The sequence below is a fragment of the Macrotis lagotis genome, chromosome 1 (assembly GCF_037893015.1).
Source record: "Macrotis lagotis isolate mMagLag1 chromosome 1, bilby.v1.9.chrom.fasta, whole genome shotgun sequence".
Lineage (NCBI taxonomy): Eukaryota > Metazoa > Chordata > Mammalia > Peramelemorphia > Peramelidae > Macrotis > Macrotis lagotis.
Window position 1 is genome coordinate 563,199,014 of NC_133658.1, and position 19,499 is coordinate 563,218,512.

A 19,499-nucleotide genomic window follows, 5' to 3' on the forward strand; every position below is an offset into this window, starting at 1 on the left:
AGGGATATGCACAATGATGATGAAAGCTGATGCATGTATTGCCAGAACTACCAAACTAAAGGTCTACAAAGCCATTGTGCTGACTTTGTTGCTGTATGCCTGTAAAACCTGGACAGCATACCAGTACAATGCCAGGAAATTCAATCACTTCCTTTGAATTGTCTTAGTAATGTTCTAAAGATCATCCGACAAGATAAGGAGCCAAACATTGAGATCCTGTCTTGAGTTGCACAGTCAAACATTTAAAATATACTGCAGAGAGAACAACTTCACAGTGGTTAGAAGAAGCAATAGAATGACTATCTCAAAGTCTCCCTGAAGAACTTTGGAATTGATTGTGAGACATGGGAGATACTGGCAAAGGACCATCCAGCGTGATGCATTCACATCAAAGAAGGTACTGTGCTCTGTGAACAAAATAGAATTGCCATAACAAATGAAATGTGAGATGAGCAAATTTAAAGATATCTCTACTTTAAATGTGAGTGAACTGTTTTTTCTCAACGTGCGGTAGAGGCTTTCTAGTTTGTATCGGTATCATTTGCCACAGTAAGACTTACCATATTTTGACAGTTACATCATTTTGACAGTGGCATCTTTAAGCCCAAAGGTCATAGTTATATTTTTATGGACCATTTTATGATCTTCAAACAATCTTCACAAATACTTTTTTTTTATCCATTCTCATAATATTAGTTACTTTAATGGGCAGCTAGCTGACACAGCCCTGAAGGCAGGAGGACTTGAGTTCAAATTGAGCCTCAGACATTTGCTAGCAGTGTGATTTTGGGCAAGTCACTTAATCCTAATCACCTCACATCCAAGGCCATCTCCAGTTAGTTTGATTCATATTTGGCCACTGAACCCAGATGGCTCTGGAGCAGAGAGTGAGGCTGGTGATTTAGCACATCACCCCCTCACTCAAATCCAATTCATATGCTTGTCATGGCACCCCCTCCATGTCGTGGTCTTCTTTGAAAATGAAGGACATATATCTCATTTCAGGAGCCAAAATGGCAGCATGAAGGCAGGAATTCTCAGCTCTGCCCCAACCAGATTTCCTAAAGCCATAAAATTAAGACTCTAACCAAAACCTAGAGGGACAGAACCCACTGAAAGACTAAATGAAGCAATATTCCAGCTCAAGATGGGAAAATTCTGACCCAGCAGGACTAGAGTTGGAAAAACCACAGCACAGACAGGACCATAGCAGCACCTGCTGGAGCAACCCAGTCCCAGTCTTCCAGGACCAGCCTTCTGGGCATCTCAGTCCCTAGGGGGGAGGGGCCTGGAGCCACGGAAGCCAGGGCAGTTTCCTGACCTCTTGACCCGGGGATCACCAGGATGGCTGGGGAGGTTATCAGGAGAACTATATTGCACCAGAATGAGAAAGAAGTCTAGGGCAGTGCTGGCTTAAGGGAAGCCCCATCCCAGGAACTTAGGAAGCCAACCAGCAGCTCTTTCCAGAGCTCAGCTTACAGATAGCGGGACACTGCTGCTTTATCCATACTCCAGGACCCAGTTGGGGGCCCTACCACCACAGAGGAGCAAGGACCCTTCTCACAGCTCCAGGGAAGAGGGATGTGCTTGTAGTCATCCACAGACCAGAGTACGACCCAGAGGAGCAGTCTGAGCCTCTTTATAAGACCTTCAAAGATTTAAGGAAGGAAAATAACAGAAGAAAACAAAAGAAAAGGAAGACTCTGACTTTAGAAAATTACTTTGGTCCCATGGAAGATCAAAAATATATACTCAGAAGACAACAAGGTCAAAGCTTCTAGACTCCAAACCTCCAAGAAAAATAGGAAATGGTCTCAGGCTATGGAAGAGCTCATAAAAGGCTTTGAAAATCAAGTAAGGGGGGAAGAAGAAAAACTGGGAAGAGAAATGTGAGAGATGCAGGAAAATCATGAAAACCAAGTCAACAACTTGGTGAAGGAAATACAGAGAAAACACCAAGTAAAATAACATGCTAAAAACCAATTTAAGCCAAATAGAAAAAGCAGTTCAAAAGCAAATGGGGGGGTGGCTAGGTGGCATAGTTGATAGAGTACCAGCCCTGGAATCAGGAGTACCTGAGTTCAAATCCAGCCTCAGACACTTAATAATTACCTAGCTGTGTGGCCTTGGGCAAGCCATTTAACCCCATTGCCTTGCAAAAAACCTAAAAAAAAAAAAGCAAATGAGGAGAAGAATGTTTTAAAAAGCAGAATTGACCTTGGAAAAGAAAATTTAAAAAGCTCTCTGAAGAAAATAACTCATTCAAATGTAGAATGGAACTAAAGGAAGCTGATGACTTTGCAAGAAATCAAGAAACAACAAAACAAAACTAAAAGAATGAAAAACCAGAAGAAAATGTGAAATATCTCATTGGAAAAACAACTGATCTGGAAAATAGATTTAGGAGAGAGAATTTAAAAATTATTGAACTGTCTGAAATTCATGACCAGGAAAAGAGCCTAGACTTCATTTTTCAAGAAATAATCCAGCAAAACTGCCCTGAGATCCTAGAAGCAGAGGGTAAAATAGAAATGGGTGAATTCACCTATCACCTCCTGAAAGATATCCCCCCAAAACATCTTCCAGGAATATTGTAGCCAGATTCCAGAACTCCTTATAAGCAGCCAAAAAGAAACAATTAATTACAGAACTCAGGTGAAGCATAGAGAGGGAGAACAGGAAAGGCAAGTCATGAGGGATTTAATGATGCTGAACTGCATGAATTCTTGAATAGAAAGAAGATACTGATGCCTCATATAAACCTTCTTATTTATAAGAACAGTTAGAAGGAGTGTATATATATAGACAAGGCACAGGAGGGAGATGAATATGATGGTATAATATCATATAAAGATGGAGTCAATGGGTGAAAAAGGAATACACTAGAAGAAAAGGATAGGAGAGAGACCTCTAAAATATTTTTCGTAAAAGAGTAAAAAAAAAACCTTTTGCAATGAAATCCAAGGGAGAATGAGTGAGCTTTCATTCTCATCATAAATGGCTCAGAGAGGAAATAATATACACAATAGAATGTAGAATTCAATCTTACTATAGAGGATAAAGGAGAGAAAAGGGATGGGAGGGAGACTAGATGAGGGGGAAGAGTATAGGTGATAGAAAAGAGGGATCATCATGGGAGAGGGTAGTCAGATACAATACACTTCTAAGGAGGGACAGGATGAAAAGGGAGAGAGAATAAAATAACAGGAGCAGGGAGAAATAAAGATCTCTCGTCTTTTGAGAGGTAGAGAAGTTTATGTCTATTTTCACAATAAGATTATTGTAGAAATGTGAAAATAAATGAATCATTTAAAAAACAAAAAAAGAAAATGAAAGACAAAAATCATTAGTCAATTTAAAATACAAAGCAAAGTAAAACATATTAAGAAAAGACTGAATATTTAAAGCTGATAGCAACTTAAGGGCCTTCTAATCCAACTCCTCTCATTTTATATATGAGGAAACTGAGGTCAAAGAGATTGAACAGTACCTAGGATCACATAGCTTTAAGTATGTAAGGTAGGCTTGGAGTCTGAGTGTTCCTGACAACGAGTGTAGTACAATATCCATTTTATCTTGCTGCGTTACATAGTTAAACACCACTGCCTTGTCATGTTGGTGGGGTCTGTGTAGGTCAATGAAACTTTGAACTCTGCCATACAAGGTTATTCAAGATGGACAGGTAAAACAGTGACTAGGGATGGAATCTCAAAAATGTCAGAATCATTTCAACATCACAGTAAAACAAGTCTTTTGTCTAACCACTGATCCCAAAGAATCCGAAAGTGTTCAATTTTATAGACACATGACATCTAGAAATAACACACAAAAAAGTTGACATAGTCTCCAAATGGAATTAGTATATGAACATCATCAGATGGTCAAATTCAAAATTAGACTGGGGATATCAATGTTAGAGAAGGGGATGGGGGAAACTATGCAAGAGATTTTACACACACACACACACACACACACACACACACACACACACACATTCACACACACATACACAACTATATTTATGTTTATATATGGACTTATTTCACAAAGCTATTTCATCGCAATCACCAGGTGGATAATTTAAGCATCATTATCCTCACCTTACAGGTGAAGATGTGTATCAAGTATTAGAACCACAGCTCCAGGTTTTATGATTTCCTGATAGTTCAGCTCTTCTTATTATAAGAGACATTCCCAAATTGAGGCTGTAAGGCAAAAAAAGAAAAAAAACACTTTGTTATTGTTCAATCATGCCAGTGTCTTCATGACCCAATATAGGTTTTTCTCGACAAATATACTGGAGTGTTCCATCATTTCTTTCTTTAGCATTTTTATAGATGAGGAAAATGAGGCAAACAGGATTAAGTACCTTAGTTTCTGAGACCAGATTTAAACTCAGGAAGATGAGTTTTGCTGAATCTAGGCCTAGCATTCTATCCACTGAGTCACCTGGCTGTCCAGGAAGCACTTTAGCTTCATTCAGATATTTTGTTTGTAAGCCCTTTAGGGGGAAAAAAGCCCAACATGAATTATTTAGGTGTCTGCATCAGTTTTGTACTTCATTTTGCTAATGCAGAAACCTTCTCTGTTAGAGTCTTTGTGTTTGTGTTTGTATTGTGCTTGCTGCACAAAGATTCGGTTTTAATGTCTATAATGTTTTAATATATGATTCTGGAAACTGTTGAAATAAAATCCTTTGTAATCTTAATACAGCTACCATAGGGAGGGAGGCATTAATTTTCAGAAATTTAGAAAATTTGTCTTCATTATTTATTTTTATTTGCAATAATAAATAATACAAGTAAATAGAGCCATAGACTTTTTCCTGGAGTCAAGAAGATTTGCATTCAAATTTGGTTTTACTTAATAGTTGTTTGACCCCAAACAAGTGGATTAATCTCTGTTTGCTTCATTTTCCTCATCTGTAAAAATGGTAGGTGATTAATAGCACTTCCCTCCAAGGATTACTGTGAAACTCAAACAAGATAGTATGTATCAAGCAATTTTTAAACCTTAAAGCATTACATAAATGCTAGTTGATGTTGTTGTTGTTGTTATCATCATCATCATCATCATCATCATCATCATCATCATCATCATCATCAACATTATTAACCACAATAGTACCAATAGTACCAAGATTTTCTCTCTGGAGAATAGTCCCTTCTGCAAAAAACTAGAAAAAAATTCTTTTGAATTAACTTCAGTTCTTCAGTGGTTAAGGAAAGAGCTGGTTTTTATCCACTTTACAATTAAGGAATCTGAGGGAGGGAGATAGGAAATTATCTCTCCAAAGTTACACAACCAGTTATTTAGACCTTTACCCTACATACACATATTTCTTGTTTATTAAACAAAAATGAATAATAACACTTGATGGTTCCATTGAAAAAATGTGGAAAAGCTGAATAATTTGCTAAGATCCAAATAAAAATTCTGACACATGATTTGTTCATTTGGACAAACCCTCTGGAGAAGCTTTCTCATTCAACTACATATTTCTCAGGTAATTCTCATGAATTCTTAAAGAAATTCCCACTTTCAGATAACCAGATTAAACCAAACATCCTGTTCATTTGGTGTGTGTGTGTGTGTGTGTGTGTGTGTGTGTGTGTGTGTGTATGTGTGTGTGTGTCTATGTGTGTGTGTACATACACTTTAATGCTTCAAAAGCTCAGTAAGATTCCTCCATCCACGTAAGTCAAACTCCTTTGACTAGTGGCCCAATACAAAGGACATGGGCTCTGGGTTCAAATCATAAAGTTGGTGCTTACTACTCACATGAACTTTGACAAGTCACTTAGCTTCCTTCTCTGTAAAATGAGATAATTGAATTAGAGATCCCTTCCTGCTCTAGATCTGAGATCTTATTATTCCATAAATAATCTTTGAGACTAACTGATAATAAATCTTACTGAATTTAATTAAGCTGGTCCTGAGACATCAGGCATTGTCTTTCACTCTGTATAACTAAAATCTTTCCAAATTGATAAGAATAGACCATAAAATCATAAATCTAAAGTGAGATGGGACCCCAAGACCAACTAGTCTAAATCCCTCCTTTAACTATTTAGGAAACTAAAGGCCAGGAAGGTGGAATCTGCATCCTGTTGGAATCTTTCCACTATACTATAATAAACCCACTTAAAACCAAAATCATCCTGCTACAAATCAGTTGCAAATTTAGTTCCCAGGAATAGAACATAATTAGAACCCCAAAGGTTCTCTTTGGCACCACACTCCAAAAATCCCAACTTATGAGTAATCCTCTCCCTCCCCTATGTTTACCTTTACTAGACTTAAATAATGCAATGAGCTCAATGCAAAGTGTAGTTTATTACTACATTACTAATGATGACATACCAAAACAGTAATAACAAAATATTCCTACACATAAACCCTGGGAACATACTTACTTAAACAAATATAGGTGGTGCCTGCATTTCATCAATGGGAAGAATGGCCACCTACTTAGAACACAAAATTAGAGAGGTACGCATGAAAGAAACATCTGTGGTTAAGACAATTTAAGTTAATAGTACTGTGGGAATACTTGATGTCCTTGTACTTCTTCAAGGGCCTTCAAGTTACCCCTTTGCTGAGTGTCCCTGAGTCTGCTTTTCTCCACATCTCTTTTCCAGGTTGCTAAGACTCATTCCCTTTTGAATCTCCCTCCCACTGTGACTATGCCTGCCCATCAGAGTGCTTTCTACCCAACTCTTCCCCAAAATGCATTTACCTCAGAATCTAGTTATTGATCTTTAAGGAATAGGATACATTTAAACCAGCCAAGTCCTATGCTTGGAGGGGAAAAAAATGTGAATATGGGGCTCTGAAAGGCCAAGATTACTGGCCCTTTGATCAAATTTTGCCTTTATGTCTCTGATCCCATTAGTTAAGGGACATACAAAAGTATAAGAATTTGGGTGAAGGAGGGAAAGACATCTAGATTTCTAGATATCTCCCAATGAGGCAGTGCTTCATTGCAGTTTTGACCCTGCCAAAACTCTGCCTAAAATGGCTATATGAACAGTCTTTTCTTGTATGTTAAACTGATTTCATGATGCCAGAAATTACTGAAATTTGTATTTTCTGTTTTCAACAGAAAATAAATCTTGTATTCAAAATATTTTAAGTTTCTTTTTTTAAAAAAAGACAAGGGCAGCTAGGTTGCACAGTGGATAGAGTACTGGGCCTAAGGAATACCACATTTAATAATTATCTAGCTGTGTGGCCTTGGGCAAGCCACTTAACCCCATTGCCTTGCAAAAAAAAAGGTAAAACAGGATTTTTGTTGCTGGTTAGCATCTAACAGGTTGTATTGAAATGTACTATAATTAAAAAAACAATACTAATTATATTGTAGGCTACAGACTGACTGGCTTCAGAAGAGATACCTGCAGTTTATTATATCATTTTATTCTTTGCTGTGCCAACTTTACCTCAGGATATTTCATCCCCTCAGCCCTTACATTGTCAAGGTAAAGATTCCATTCCCTTTTCAGGAAGAGTAGGGAGCTTGTCTATGTAATATCTTAACCAGAGCTTTTGAAGGAAAACCAAACCAAAAAAAAAATTCTAAATTGAAATAATGTTTGACTTTTTGAGACATATTTTGAAGAAATAAACTAGAAAATGCAATCAGAAGTGGGAGTTATTGGATCTACATGTCAGACAGTAAAGAAGCAGGAAAGGGCTTACATCCAAAATATTTGAATAAAGCTTAAAGGGCTTCCTGACCAGTTAGGTTACACAGTAGATAAAATACTGGACCTCAGTTCAGGAAGACTGATCTGCCTGAATTCAAATCTGGTTTCAGACACTTACTAACTGGGTGACCCTGGACAAATCAATTAACCCTCTTTGCCTCAGTTTTCTCATTTGTAAAATGAGCTGGAAGAGGAAATGAGAAACCATTTCAGTATCTTTGTCAGGAAAACCCCAAATGGGATCATGAAAAGTCTAAACAACAACTGAGCCAACAACAAAGTATTTTTTTCTTTTTTGTCTAAATTATTCAAATAACCTCAATATGGGAGATACCTGATATAATGATAGGATCCAGACTGTTAGGAAGTCAGAAAACTCATATTTGGAGTCCTAGTTCCAATAATTACCTGGTGTCCTCATCTGGAAGATGAGGATAATGATATTTGAATTATCTTCCTAACTTTTGGGTTGTGATAAATTAATATTTAATAAACTCTGGTATCTCACTATCTCAATCAGACAAACATTATTTCACTATCATCTCCAGGAAAAATTGTAAAATCAATTGTAAAATCCTCTCTTTGTAGTTGATAATCTATTCTTTCATCCTTGCCTTTTCAATCTTCTTGTCTCCAAATCTAGAACTCTATTCATTACATTATGTTCATTAGATCATTGAGAGAGAGGTAGTATGGTGGAAAGAATGTTTTATTTGAAGTCATAAAGCTTATAGTTCCTGATATATGTTGCAATCCAATGACACTGATCTCTTTGCTATTCCTCAATCAACTCCCTCTCTTGATGCTGGACTTCCTTGTTTTTTTAAGGTCTAGGTAAAATCATATTTTCTACTGTATTCCTTTCCTGTTTCCCCTTCATTCTGCCTTGCTTCTGGGGATTCTCCATTATATCTTGCATATCTCTTGTTCTACATAGTTGTTTGCATGTTGCCTCCCTCCTTGGATTGTGAACTCTTTGACTGCAAGGACTGTCTTTTGGTTTTTTGTGTGTCCCTAGGATTTGGCATCATCTGTAATACATAGGTTTTTAAAAATACTTAATGACTAACATTTAGCCATGATTAATTATTAGGAGTATAAGAATGGAGACATAATCTGTACATAAGGATCTCTGTGGGTCATATATTGACTTGTTTTATCCATTTCATTGTATTTTTTATTCTATTAACTATTTCCCAGTTACATTTTAATTTGGTTCAGGCTTCACTTGGGAGCTGTGAGGACTACATATAGCCTAAGTGTGCTAATCTAAAGGAGAGTTGGATTCTAGACAGAGGTAAAGGAGATGAAAATAAGTCAATTTCTTTTTTTAAAGATGAAGAAACTTAGGTTGAGAGAAAGAGAGGAAGTGACTTGCAAAAGTTGTGATTGGTGTTGTTCAGTCATTTCCAACTGTTTATGACCCCATGGACCATAGCAGGCCAGACGCTTTTAGCCACCATTATGTCCCTAAGTTTGGTCAAACTAAAGAAAACAACTGGAATTATTTGGATATGTGCTTCAGGCTTTCTGTGAGGAGTAAAGGGGTGGGGAGTATTGGAGCTAAGATTGAGGAGAGAAGGCAAGAAGTTGTGGTGCTCTTCTCAGAGACCCTCAGAAATAATGCTAACCAAGAGAAACAAACAAACAAAAAAGATGGAGTAAACCAGGTTTCCAGAACAAGATATCTTAGAAGGACATCTGGAAAAGTCCATCTCACTTGAGTGGAGGGGGAGCATAACAAAGCATAGGTGGCATGCAAACAGACCAGAGACAAGACTGGGAACAGATAGGCACCCAAGCCTAGCAGACCAGTGGGACAGCAGGCCAGCTCTGAGGACTCCAGCCCCATCTCAGAAAACACCGGGAGGTCCCCAGAGCCCCCTGTGCAACAGGTAGAACTGGACAGGACCACTCCATCACAGGGAGCAAGCCACCAGTACCTGAGACCCCAGTGTGAAAAGTCAATAATCAGCAGAACAAGAAGCTTGGGACTATATTTCCTATGCCCCAGGAACAAGAGCTCATTTTTTTTTTAAAATGAGCAAAAAACCAAAAGCTATTATGGCAACAGAGAAGATCAAAACTCGAATTCAGAAGGAAATTGCAAAATGCTTACATATAAAGCCTCGAAAGAAAATACGAATTAGTCTCAAGTTCTTCAAAAAGCCCTCAAGCTCAAAAAGAATTTTAAAAATCAAGTAAGAAAGACAGAAGAAAAATTAGGAAAAAATGAGCTATGCAGAAGAATTATGAAAAAAGTCAACATCTTGGAAAAGGAGGAATAAAAATTGACTGAAAAAAAACAATTCCTTAAAAAAAAAAGATAAAACTGACCAAATGGGGCAAAAGTAAGATTGACCTAGTGGAAAAGAAGATACAAAACTAAGTGAAGAAAATAATTCTTTAAAAATTAGAATTGGACAAGTGGAAGCTAACGACTCTCTAAGACATTAAGAATCCATCAAACAAAATCAAATGAATGAAAAAAGTAGGAGAAAATGCAAAGTACCTCCCTGGAAAAATAACTGACCTGGAAAATAGATATAGGAGATAATTTAAGAATTATTGAACTAAATAAAAGTCATTATTTTTTAAAAAGAGCCTGGACAATATCTTTTGAGAAATTATCAAGGAAAACTTCCCTAATATCCAATGAAAGGACAAAATAGTCACCGAAAGACTCTACTGATCACTTATTGAAAGACATCCCAAAATGAAAACTCAGAGGAATTTTGTAGCCAAATTCCAGAATTATCAGGTCAAGAAGAAAATACTGCAGCAACTAGAAACAAAAAACAATTACCTATGAGTCACATTTAGGATTACAATGTTTCAACATTACAGGATCAGAGACTCTGGAATACGCTATTCAGGAAAGCAAAAGAGCTTGGACTACAATTAAGAATCAACTCCCAGCAAAGCTGAGCATAATTTTTCAGATGGAAATTGAGTGAAATAGAGGATTTTCAAATTTTCCCAATGAAAAGACCAGACCTGAACAGAAAAATTCGATCTTCAAATACAAGACTCAAGAGATGCATAAAGAAGTAAATAGAAAAAAAAATTCTGTAAGATTAAACTGTTTACATTCCTACATGGGATGATGATGCTTCTATATTTTGAGAAATGTATGTCTATTAAGACAGTTAGAAAAAGCATACTCAGGGTGGAGCCAAGATGGCGACAAGAAGGAATCCAGTCTTAGGAGCTCTTTGATAAAATTCATCAGCTAAGGACTCTAACTAAACTTCCGAGAGACAGAACCCACAAAAGGACCCAGTGAGGCAGTTCTCCTACTCAAGGTAACCTGGAAAAGAGCAGAAAGGCTCTGCTCCCCAGGATCAGAGAGGCAGCTTGCCAGAGGGGTGGCCGCCAGAGCCAAAGAACTTCAGCCTTCCAGAGGCAGCCCCAGGGTGCTGGGAGTCTCAGCTCACAGCAGCAGGGGAGTCTCCTGAGCTGCACCCCAAGGAGCACCGGGCACAAAGTGGGGGAACAAGGGGGGACTTCTGCCAGAGCGAGCACCTGGAGCCCAGCCCTCAGGGCACACAGCAAGCTGCATGGTCTTTCCCCAGCCCTGATCCAGGAAACAGAAGCAGGCAGAGCAGGAGCCCCTAGGGCATGAGCCCATTGAGCTGAGGGAGGGGAGTGAAGAGAGATTGTGAGCTCAGTCCTCTGCCCCTGGAACAGGACTCTGGGGCTCTGACCACATTCAGATGCTGATCGCAGTCTAGGCCCCCCCCATAGAACAGCAGGACCCCCCCCCCCACCTCAGCCCCGTGGCAGAGGGAGGGTGCTTATGGTCATTCACAGACCAGGAGGGAGGACAGAGCCTCACACACTGAGACCCTTGTGGGAGTGTCCCAAAAGCTCAGGAAGCACCCCCAAACCAGGCCCAGGCTGGGAAAATGAGCAAGCAAAGAAACAAAAGGAAGACTATTGAGAAATATTTTGCAAATGAGCCCAAGAAGGACCAAAATACTCAGTCTGAAGATGAGGAAGCACAAGCTCCTGCATCTAAAGACTCCAAGAAAAACAGAAATTGGGCTCAGCCTATGACAGAGCTCAAAAAAGACTTTGAAAATCAAATGAGGGAGTTGGAAGAAAAACTGGGAAAAGAAAGGAGAGAGATGCAGAAAAACATGAAAATGAAGTCAGCAGCTTAGTCAAGGAAATCCAAAAAATGCTGAAGAAAATAGCATGCTAAAAACCAGCTTAGGTCAAGTGGATAAAACAGTTCAAAAAGTTATTGAGGAGAAGAATGCTTTAAAAAGCAAAATTGGCCAGATGGAAAAAAGAGATAAGAAAACTATCTGAGGAGAACAAATCCTTCAGACAAAGAATAGAATTCAGGGAGATTGATGAATTTAACAGAAATCAGGAATCAATACTTCAAAACAAAAAAAAATGAAAAATTAGAAGACAATGTGAAATATCTCATTGAAAAAACAACTGATATGGAAAACAGAATTAGGAAAGATAATTTAAAAATTGTTGGAATACCTGAAAGTCACGATCAGGAAAAGAGCCTTGACATCATTTTCAAAGAATTACTACAGGAAAATTGCTCTGATATTCTAGAAGCAGAGGGCAAAATAGAAATGGAGAGAATCCAGCAATCCCCCAGAGAAAGAGATCCCAAAAAAACCAACCCCTAGGAATATTATAGCCAAGTTCCAGAACTCCCAAGTCAAAGAGAAAATATTACAAGCAGCCAAAAGGACACAGTTCAAATATCATGGAGCTGCAGTCAGGATCACACAGGACTTAGCAGCAGCTACATTGGAAGCTCGTAGGGCTTGGAATAACAGTATACCAGAAGGCAAAAGAGCTTAGAATGCAGCCAAGAATGAACTACCCAGCAAGGCTGAATGTCCTCTTCCAGGGAAAAAGATGGACTTTCAATGAACCAGGGGAATTTCAAATGTTCCTTTTGGAATGGCCAGAGCTGAACAGAAGGTTTGATCTTCAGATACAGGACTCAGGTGAAGCATGGAGATTGGAGGAGAGGGGGGAAATATGAGGGACTTAATGAGGATGAACTGCATGTATTCCTGCATAGAAAAATGACACTGATAATACTCATATGAACCTTCTCAGTTAATAGAGCAGGTAGAGAGAGCTTTTATAGTTGAAGCACAGGAGAAAGGTGAATTCAAAGATAAAATATGGTGTAAAAATGGAGTCAATAGAAAAAAGGGAAATGTAATGGGAGAAAGAAAAAGGAGAGGGGGACTAGTCCAAGATATTTCATATAATAAGATTTTTTTTTTATTACAATGAGCTATTGCAATAATATGGAAGTGGGGAGGCAAGGGGGAATGAGGGAACCTTTGCTCTCATCAGAGATGGCTAGGAGAGGAAACAGCATATATACTCAATGGGGTATAGACATCTGGAGTAAGAAGGAGTGGGGAGCAGGGGGAAGGGGGATGATGTAAGTGATGGAGGAGAAGATGGACCATGGTGGGAGAGTGGCCAGATATAACACATTTTCTTTCTTACTTCTTACAAGGGGCTGGGATTGGAAGGCCTGCTCAGGACCATAGGGCCAGGTGGATTCTGGGCCTAAGGGATGGTATGGGCCTCATCTTGGCCCCAGGACCAGGGATCTGCCCGCTGTGCCACTCAGCTACCCTACAGCAGAGTCAGAGTGAAAGGAGAGAGAAAATAGAGTACATGGTAGTAGAGAAATAAGAAACGAGGGAGATGCAATCAGCAATGGCAATGGTGTAAAAATATGGAAATAACTTTTGTGATGGACTTATCATAAAGAATGAGATCCACCCATGACAGAGTTGTTGGTGTTGGAACAAAGACTCAAGCACATTTTTTGTTATTATTATTATTTGGGGGAGGGTGCAGGGCAAGTGGGGCTGGATGGCCTGCCTGGGGCCACATAGCGGGGTGATCTTTGGGTGTCTGGGGCCGGATTTGGACCCAGGTGCTCCTGGCTCAAGGGCCAATGCTCTGTCTGCCACCCAGCCACCCCTACTATTATTACTATTGTATTTTATTTTGGGTCTTTTTTCCTTTCTTTTTTTTTTTTTTTTTTGGTTTTTGCAGGGCAGTGGGGATCGGGTGGCTTGCATGTCACACGGCTGGGTGATTGTTGGGTTTACGATGCTGGATATGGACTCGGGTGCTCGTGGCTCCAGGGCTGGTGCTTCTTCCATTGCACCACCTGGCCATACCTACAATTATTACTATTATTTTTTTTAATTTTAATTTTTTTCCTCTCCCCTTTACTTTTTTCACCCAAGCAAGTCTATCTGTATTCATGGGGGAGGAGGGGTATTTTGTTTACTTGTAAACAAGAATATTTTATTAATGTAAAAAAAAACATTTGTACAAAATGAGAATAAAAAAATAAATTAAAAAAAAAAAAGAAAAAGCATACTTAGCCTGAGGGTATCTTGATTTTGATGTGATGATATTAAAAAAAAATGAGGCATGTAAATTTATACTTGGAGAACGAAGGTGAGACAGAATAGGGTAAATTACATATAAAGAGGGACAAGGAACCTATTAAAGCAAAGGGAAAGAAGGGAGGAATGAGTGTTGATTGAATCTTACTCTCAACAGACTTGGCTCAAAGAGGGAATAACATAAACTCTCAGTTGGGCTTAGAAATTTATTTTACTTTACGTGGAAGTAGAAGGGAAGACAGATTGAGGGAAATGGTGGTCAAAAGTAAAATAGTGGTGAGGAGGAATAGAGTGAAAGGAGATAGAAAAGTACAAATAGAGAAATATAGAATGATAATACTAAAATTCATTGTCTTTGATACTCTTCAGCAAGATATAATTTCCTTCCTTAACTTTTTAAATTAGATCTATTTTTCCTTTTGCTTTGTCTGAAATCAGGATTGTTAACTCTGTTTTTTTTTACCTGAAACATAATATAATTTGTTCTAATCTTTTACCTTTTACTCTGTGTGTATCTTTGTTTTGAATGTGTTTCTTGTAAACAACAAATTGTAGGGTTTTGATTTTTAATCCACTCTGCTATCTGCTTCTATTTGATTCCAGAGTTCATCTCATTCACATATTTCCCTCCATTCTATATTCTTTTTTTCTTCATGGTTTTCCCCCTTGTTTTGATTCTTCTTTCACAGCATGACTAATTGGGAATATATATAGCATGATTGTTCAACCTTTATCAAATAGCATGCTGTTTGGGGAGAGGAGAAGGAAGGAAAGGAAGGAGAAAAATTTTACAAAAATGAATGTTGAAAACTTTCTACATGTAATTGGGAAAAATAAAATACTATATTAAAAAAATAAAGAAGTTATTATGCCCTTCACTGTTCTACTTCACTTTGCTAATTCAGACACATTTTCTCTTAGAGCTTTTGTTTTTATATTTAAAAAACTTCAAACCCAGTTTATTCTACAAAGATTCAGTTTTAATGTCTATGATGTTTTAATATTTGATTCTAGAAATTGACTACTACAGAGGGCCACTAATTTTCAGAAATTTAGAAAAGTTGTTCAGTTAGCTAGATGACACAGTGGATAGAGCATGAGCCCTGGCATAAGGAGGATCCGAGTTCAAATTCAACCTCAGACATTTAATAATTACCTAGCTGTGTGACCTTGAGTAATTCACTAAAACCCCACTGCCTTGCAAAAAAAAAAAGACAAATTATCTTCATTTTCTCTCTTTTAATAACAATGATAATTCAGGTGGCACTGTGGATAAAGCATCACATATTTTCATACTTTTCAAGGTATTGATTGGTTTTTCTTTCCTAAAAATATTTTTATGACATATGAAATTTTAGGGAGGTAGGAGGCAGTGGGATACTGGGAAAAATTTAGACAATGTAAAAACAAAAAGATAATAATAAGATATTTGAAAGAGATAAAGCTCTATAACTATCACCATTTATTATAATTTTCATTATTAGACATAAAAAGAAATTTAAGCACCTTACTATAAGGACAGATTTAGTGTTCTACAACCAGCTGCTGGAAGCAAACCTTAAAGTATTCTATGAATGTTAGCTAGTATGATTATGATAATGAATACTTAGGTCAAAAATTCAACTAAATTTTTCCTGGAGTCAGGAAGACTTGCATTGAAGTTTGGCTTCAGAAACTCGCTAGCTATTTAACCCTAGACAAATGAATTAACCTTTCCTTACCTTAATTCCCTCATCTGTAAAAATAGAGGGTGACTCAATAGCACCTGCTTCTCAGGGTTTCTGTGAGGAGCAAATGAGCTAGTATGTATAAAGTACTTTGTAAACCTTAAAGCCTTACCTAAATGCACATTATTATTATCATTCTTCTTTCTTCTTCTTCTTCTTCTTCTTCTTCTTCTTCTTCTTCTTCTTCCTCCTCCTCCTCCTCCTCCTCCTCCCCCTCTCCCCTTCCCCTCTCCCTTCCCATTCCCCTCCTCCTCCTCCTCCTTCTCCTTCTGATGTCATTAACCACAATAGACCAAGATTTACTTTCCAGAGAGTAGTCCTTTCTGTACTTAGGATCATAGGATCATAGAGTTAGAGCTAGAAGGGACCAGAAATTATCTGGTCGAACTCCCACATTTTACAAATGAGACTTCTTAAGGTTGTGACTTATTTACAAGGTCACACAGGTAGGAAGCATCACAGGGTAAGATTACAGTCTTGGTCTTCTGAATTCAGAGGCAGTATTTTCCCCTGTGTCCTGTAATATTATGTATTCTAACTATCTGTCTTGATTTCTTATCCTCATAGTAATTTGTTAAGTGGTGCAGGGGATTGATTACTTAAATTTTGTACATCTTCCAGTACTTTGCACAGTTTATCAAAGATATCAAAATAATGTCCCCAGGAGGCAAGTTTTTTTTTAAGTGGAAACAAAACTCTTGAGTGCTTACCTGAAGCAGATTAAAACATAATTAGAGAATACTTAACCAAAAATACACAGAATGTCAATTTGAGGTTTTCTAGGTTAATATGTGGCCCACAGGAATCCCTTTCTATGTGAGTCTGATAGTACTATTGTTCATTAAAGTTGTTTAACAAATTGTTTTTGTTGCTATTCTCCTGAAACTTGAGGGGACCCCTCTTCCCTCTTTCCTCTCCCCATCTTGGGCACAGGAATATGCTCATTTTTCTTAGATCAATCATGAGAATATTTTTATTTCGTTTTTGGCAACAAATTATTAAAGTGTTAAAAACTGTTGGAATGAGCAGAAATTGTGATGGGTTCTAAGCTACATATATCAACATTTGACAAAATTCACAGTCTTCCTCTATAACAGATCTGGCCAAATATGGTCCTCTCTGAATCCCTTGCCAGGGAGCTATACTTGTGTTTGCTTGAATCTTTCATTTTACATATGCTAGAAAATGCAAGACCTTGAACTTTGTGATTTGTTCTGTTATTTTCTTCTTTTTTTTCACAGTAATACAAAAAAATTTAAAAACCAGGCCCTCTCACCCTGCCCCACCCCCATCACCCTCCCCACAAAAGGTAGTTGGGTTTTCTTTGCCCAGTGCTGCAGAGGGAAAGCGCAGGAGATACATGACCAGAAACAAAAAGAAATATCCAAGTCTGAGCTTAGGAGGGAGAAGGGAGAAGAGAAGGGAGAAGGGAGAAGGGAGAAGGGAGAAGGGAGAGGCCTGGTCTGAGCAGGGCAGCCTAAGGCTCAGAACATCAACACCTGGCTCTGCAGTGTCTTTGTCTCTCCCCCAGCTCCTGCACTGGTAGTAAAGAGTGCCCCTCACCATCCTGGCTCCAAGCCCACCATTACTGCTCCTTCTTTTCTGTCTCAGAAGGGTATGACAATGACGATGACAATGGTGCTCCCTCTTTGCACTCACTGGCTGACTCCTTCTTCTCATTTGTCTCCTCATAACTGAACATCTCCGAGACTACTTCTCCCTTTGCCAGTGCCACCAATAGGGGGATACCAATGCAGGCAGGGACTAGATAGAGCAAGGCCAACTGAGCATGTTTGAAGACATGCATAATGAAGATAGTAAGGCCCAGGCCAAAGATGTATGCCACAAAGCTGGTGTAGAAGTAGGTGTGTGTGTGTGTGTTCTTCAGGCTGATGTCAAAACACAGAAGCAGAGCAATGAAGATACCTGGAATGACAATATCTCCCAGCCCCAGCATGGCAAAAGTTGTCAGCCTCTAGCCCCTTTTCCAACAGGTCTTGGGGCAAACCCAATTTTATTGGTGCCTCAAAGGACTTGGCCACAGTTACCATCACATTGGTGCCAAAAACCCAGAAGATGTCATAGACAAAGAGGCCTCTGAGCAGGATGCATCCAGTGCTGACATTATTGAGGTGCAGGAGCTCCACTCCATTGAGGGAGAAGGCCAGGCCAAAGAGGTTGTTGGCAATCCAGTGCTTCCTTAGTAGGTACCAGATGCAATGATACTACTCAGGGTCAGGCGCACGAGATCCTTGCTGTCAAACTCATAATTGACAATTTCTTCCTTATTCTCCCCTGAGCTTTGGGTGAAGAGTAGCTGATATTGCTTGTTGGGGAAGTTGGCTGGGAAGAACTTGTTCATAATGGGGCCGATGGTGTGAGAGAGAGCCAAGGTTCCCAGCACGAAGAAATAAATACATGGAGAGCAAGAGATTGATGTACTCTTGAGAGAAGATTTTAAAGAAGAGGTAGGCCCAAGGGTATGCAGCTAGCAATTATGGGAAACCAGGCAGCATCTGGACTGGCATATCTGGCATATCTGAGACATTCTTGCTGAAGGCACAGTGCATGGAAGAAGATGGGCAGCAGCACCATGAGCAGGAGGCTGCTGTAGGCTAGGGCGATGCCCTCAGGGGTGGAGGGCAGCCGGGGATGGGGGGCTTCACGGGGCTGCTGCAGTTGTGGGGTTCTCTGGGAGCTGGGTCCATGACTGCGACTGCAGCTGCTGCGGCTCCAGCTCCGCCGCTGGTACTGCAGACTTCTGTTATTTTCAAAAAAATTGAATCATGGAATAAAATAAGCATTTCATAACATAGTGCAATAAAAAATAGATTGCATATGAAATTGCAAATATACTGTGTATGATTTGCTATTCCTTTTAAATATACAGCCAAGTAGTCATGTACATTTCTTTTTTTTTCCCTGTGCCCTTTTCCCTAGAGATGGCTATATTAGACAAAAATAGACATATATATATATATGTATATATATATATATATATATATATATATATGTATATATGTAAAATTATTTACACATTTCTATTTACCAATTCTTTCTCTGGATATAATGTCTGTCATTATATGTTTTTATAGTTAAGGTGGTTACTTATAATAGACAAAATAACTTATTTGCTCAAAGTCATTCTTAAAACAATATTGCTGTTGCTGTATACAATATTCTCTTGGTTCTGCTCATTTTCTCTTCATTATTTCATGCAAGTCTTTCCATGTTTTTCTAAGATCATCAAGATCATTATTTTTTGTCTGGTTATTTTTGCATGGCAAAGAGGTTAAAGTGACTTGGTCACATAGCTTAATATTAAATAGACAAGGTAGAATTTGAACTCAGGTCACCTGACTCCAGTACTGGTGCTCTTATCCACTGTGTCACCTAGGTGCCTGAGCTCATCATTTCTTATATCATTCCATCACAATCATATACTACAATTTATTCATACATTCTCCAATTAATGGACATATCAACAATTTCTAGCTCTTTGCCACTTGTTGCTATAATCATGTTAGAACATATAGGTTCTTTCCCATTTTCTCTAATCATGTTTGGAAATAGTCCTATTATTGGTATTGCTGAGTCAAATGGTCTAGGTAGTTTAATAACTCTAGACAAGAATT

The 19,499-nt window shown here is 38.5% G+C and overlaps 1 protein-coding gene and 1 pseudogene across 6 annotated transcripts in view; one reads left to right on the top strand and one right to left on the bottom strand.

Moving 5' to 3' along the window:
* Nucleotides 1-19,499, top strand: part of LOC141507115 (OX-2 membrane glycoprotein-like) — a 74,985-nt gene that overhangs the window by 45,647 nt on the left and 9,839 nt on the right. For 2 of the 6 annotated variants that reach the window (XM_074214505.1, XM_074214503.1), the window contains one exon: nt 3-16,068. The exons of 3 other annotated variants lie outside the window; for them this stretch is intronic. The gene's annotated coding sequence lies outside the window, so the exon portion shown is untranslated. Of the gene's footprint in view, nt 1-2; nt 16,069-19,499 lie in introns of those variants that run through there. One more of the 6 variants, XR_012474077.1, reaches the window with a different exon arrangement.
* LOC141507112 (minor histocompatibility antigen H13 pseudogene) lies at nt 17,406-18,572 on the bottom strand (annotated as a pseudogene).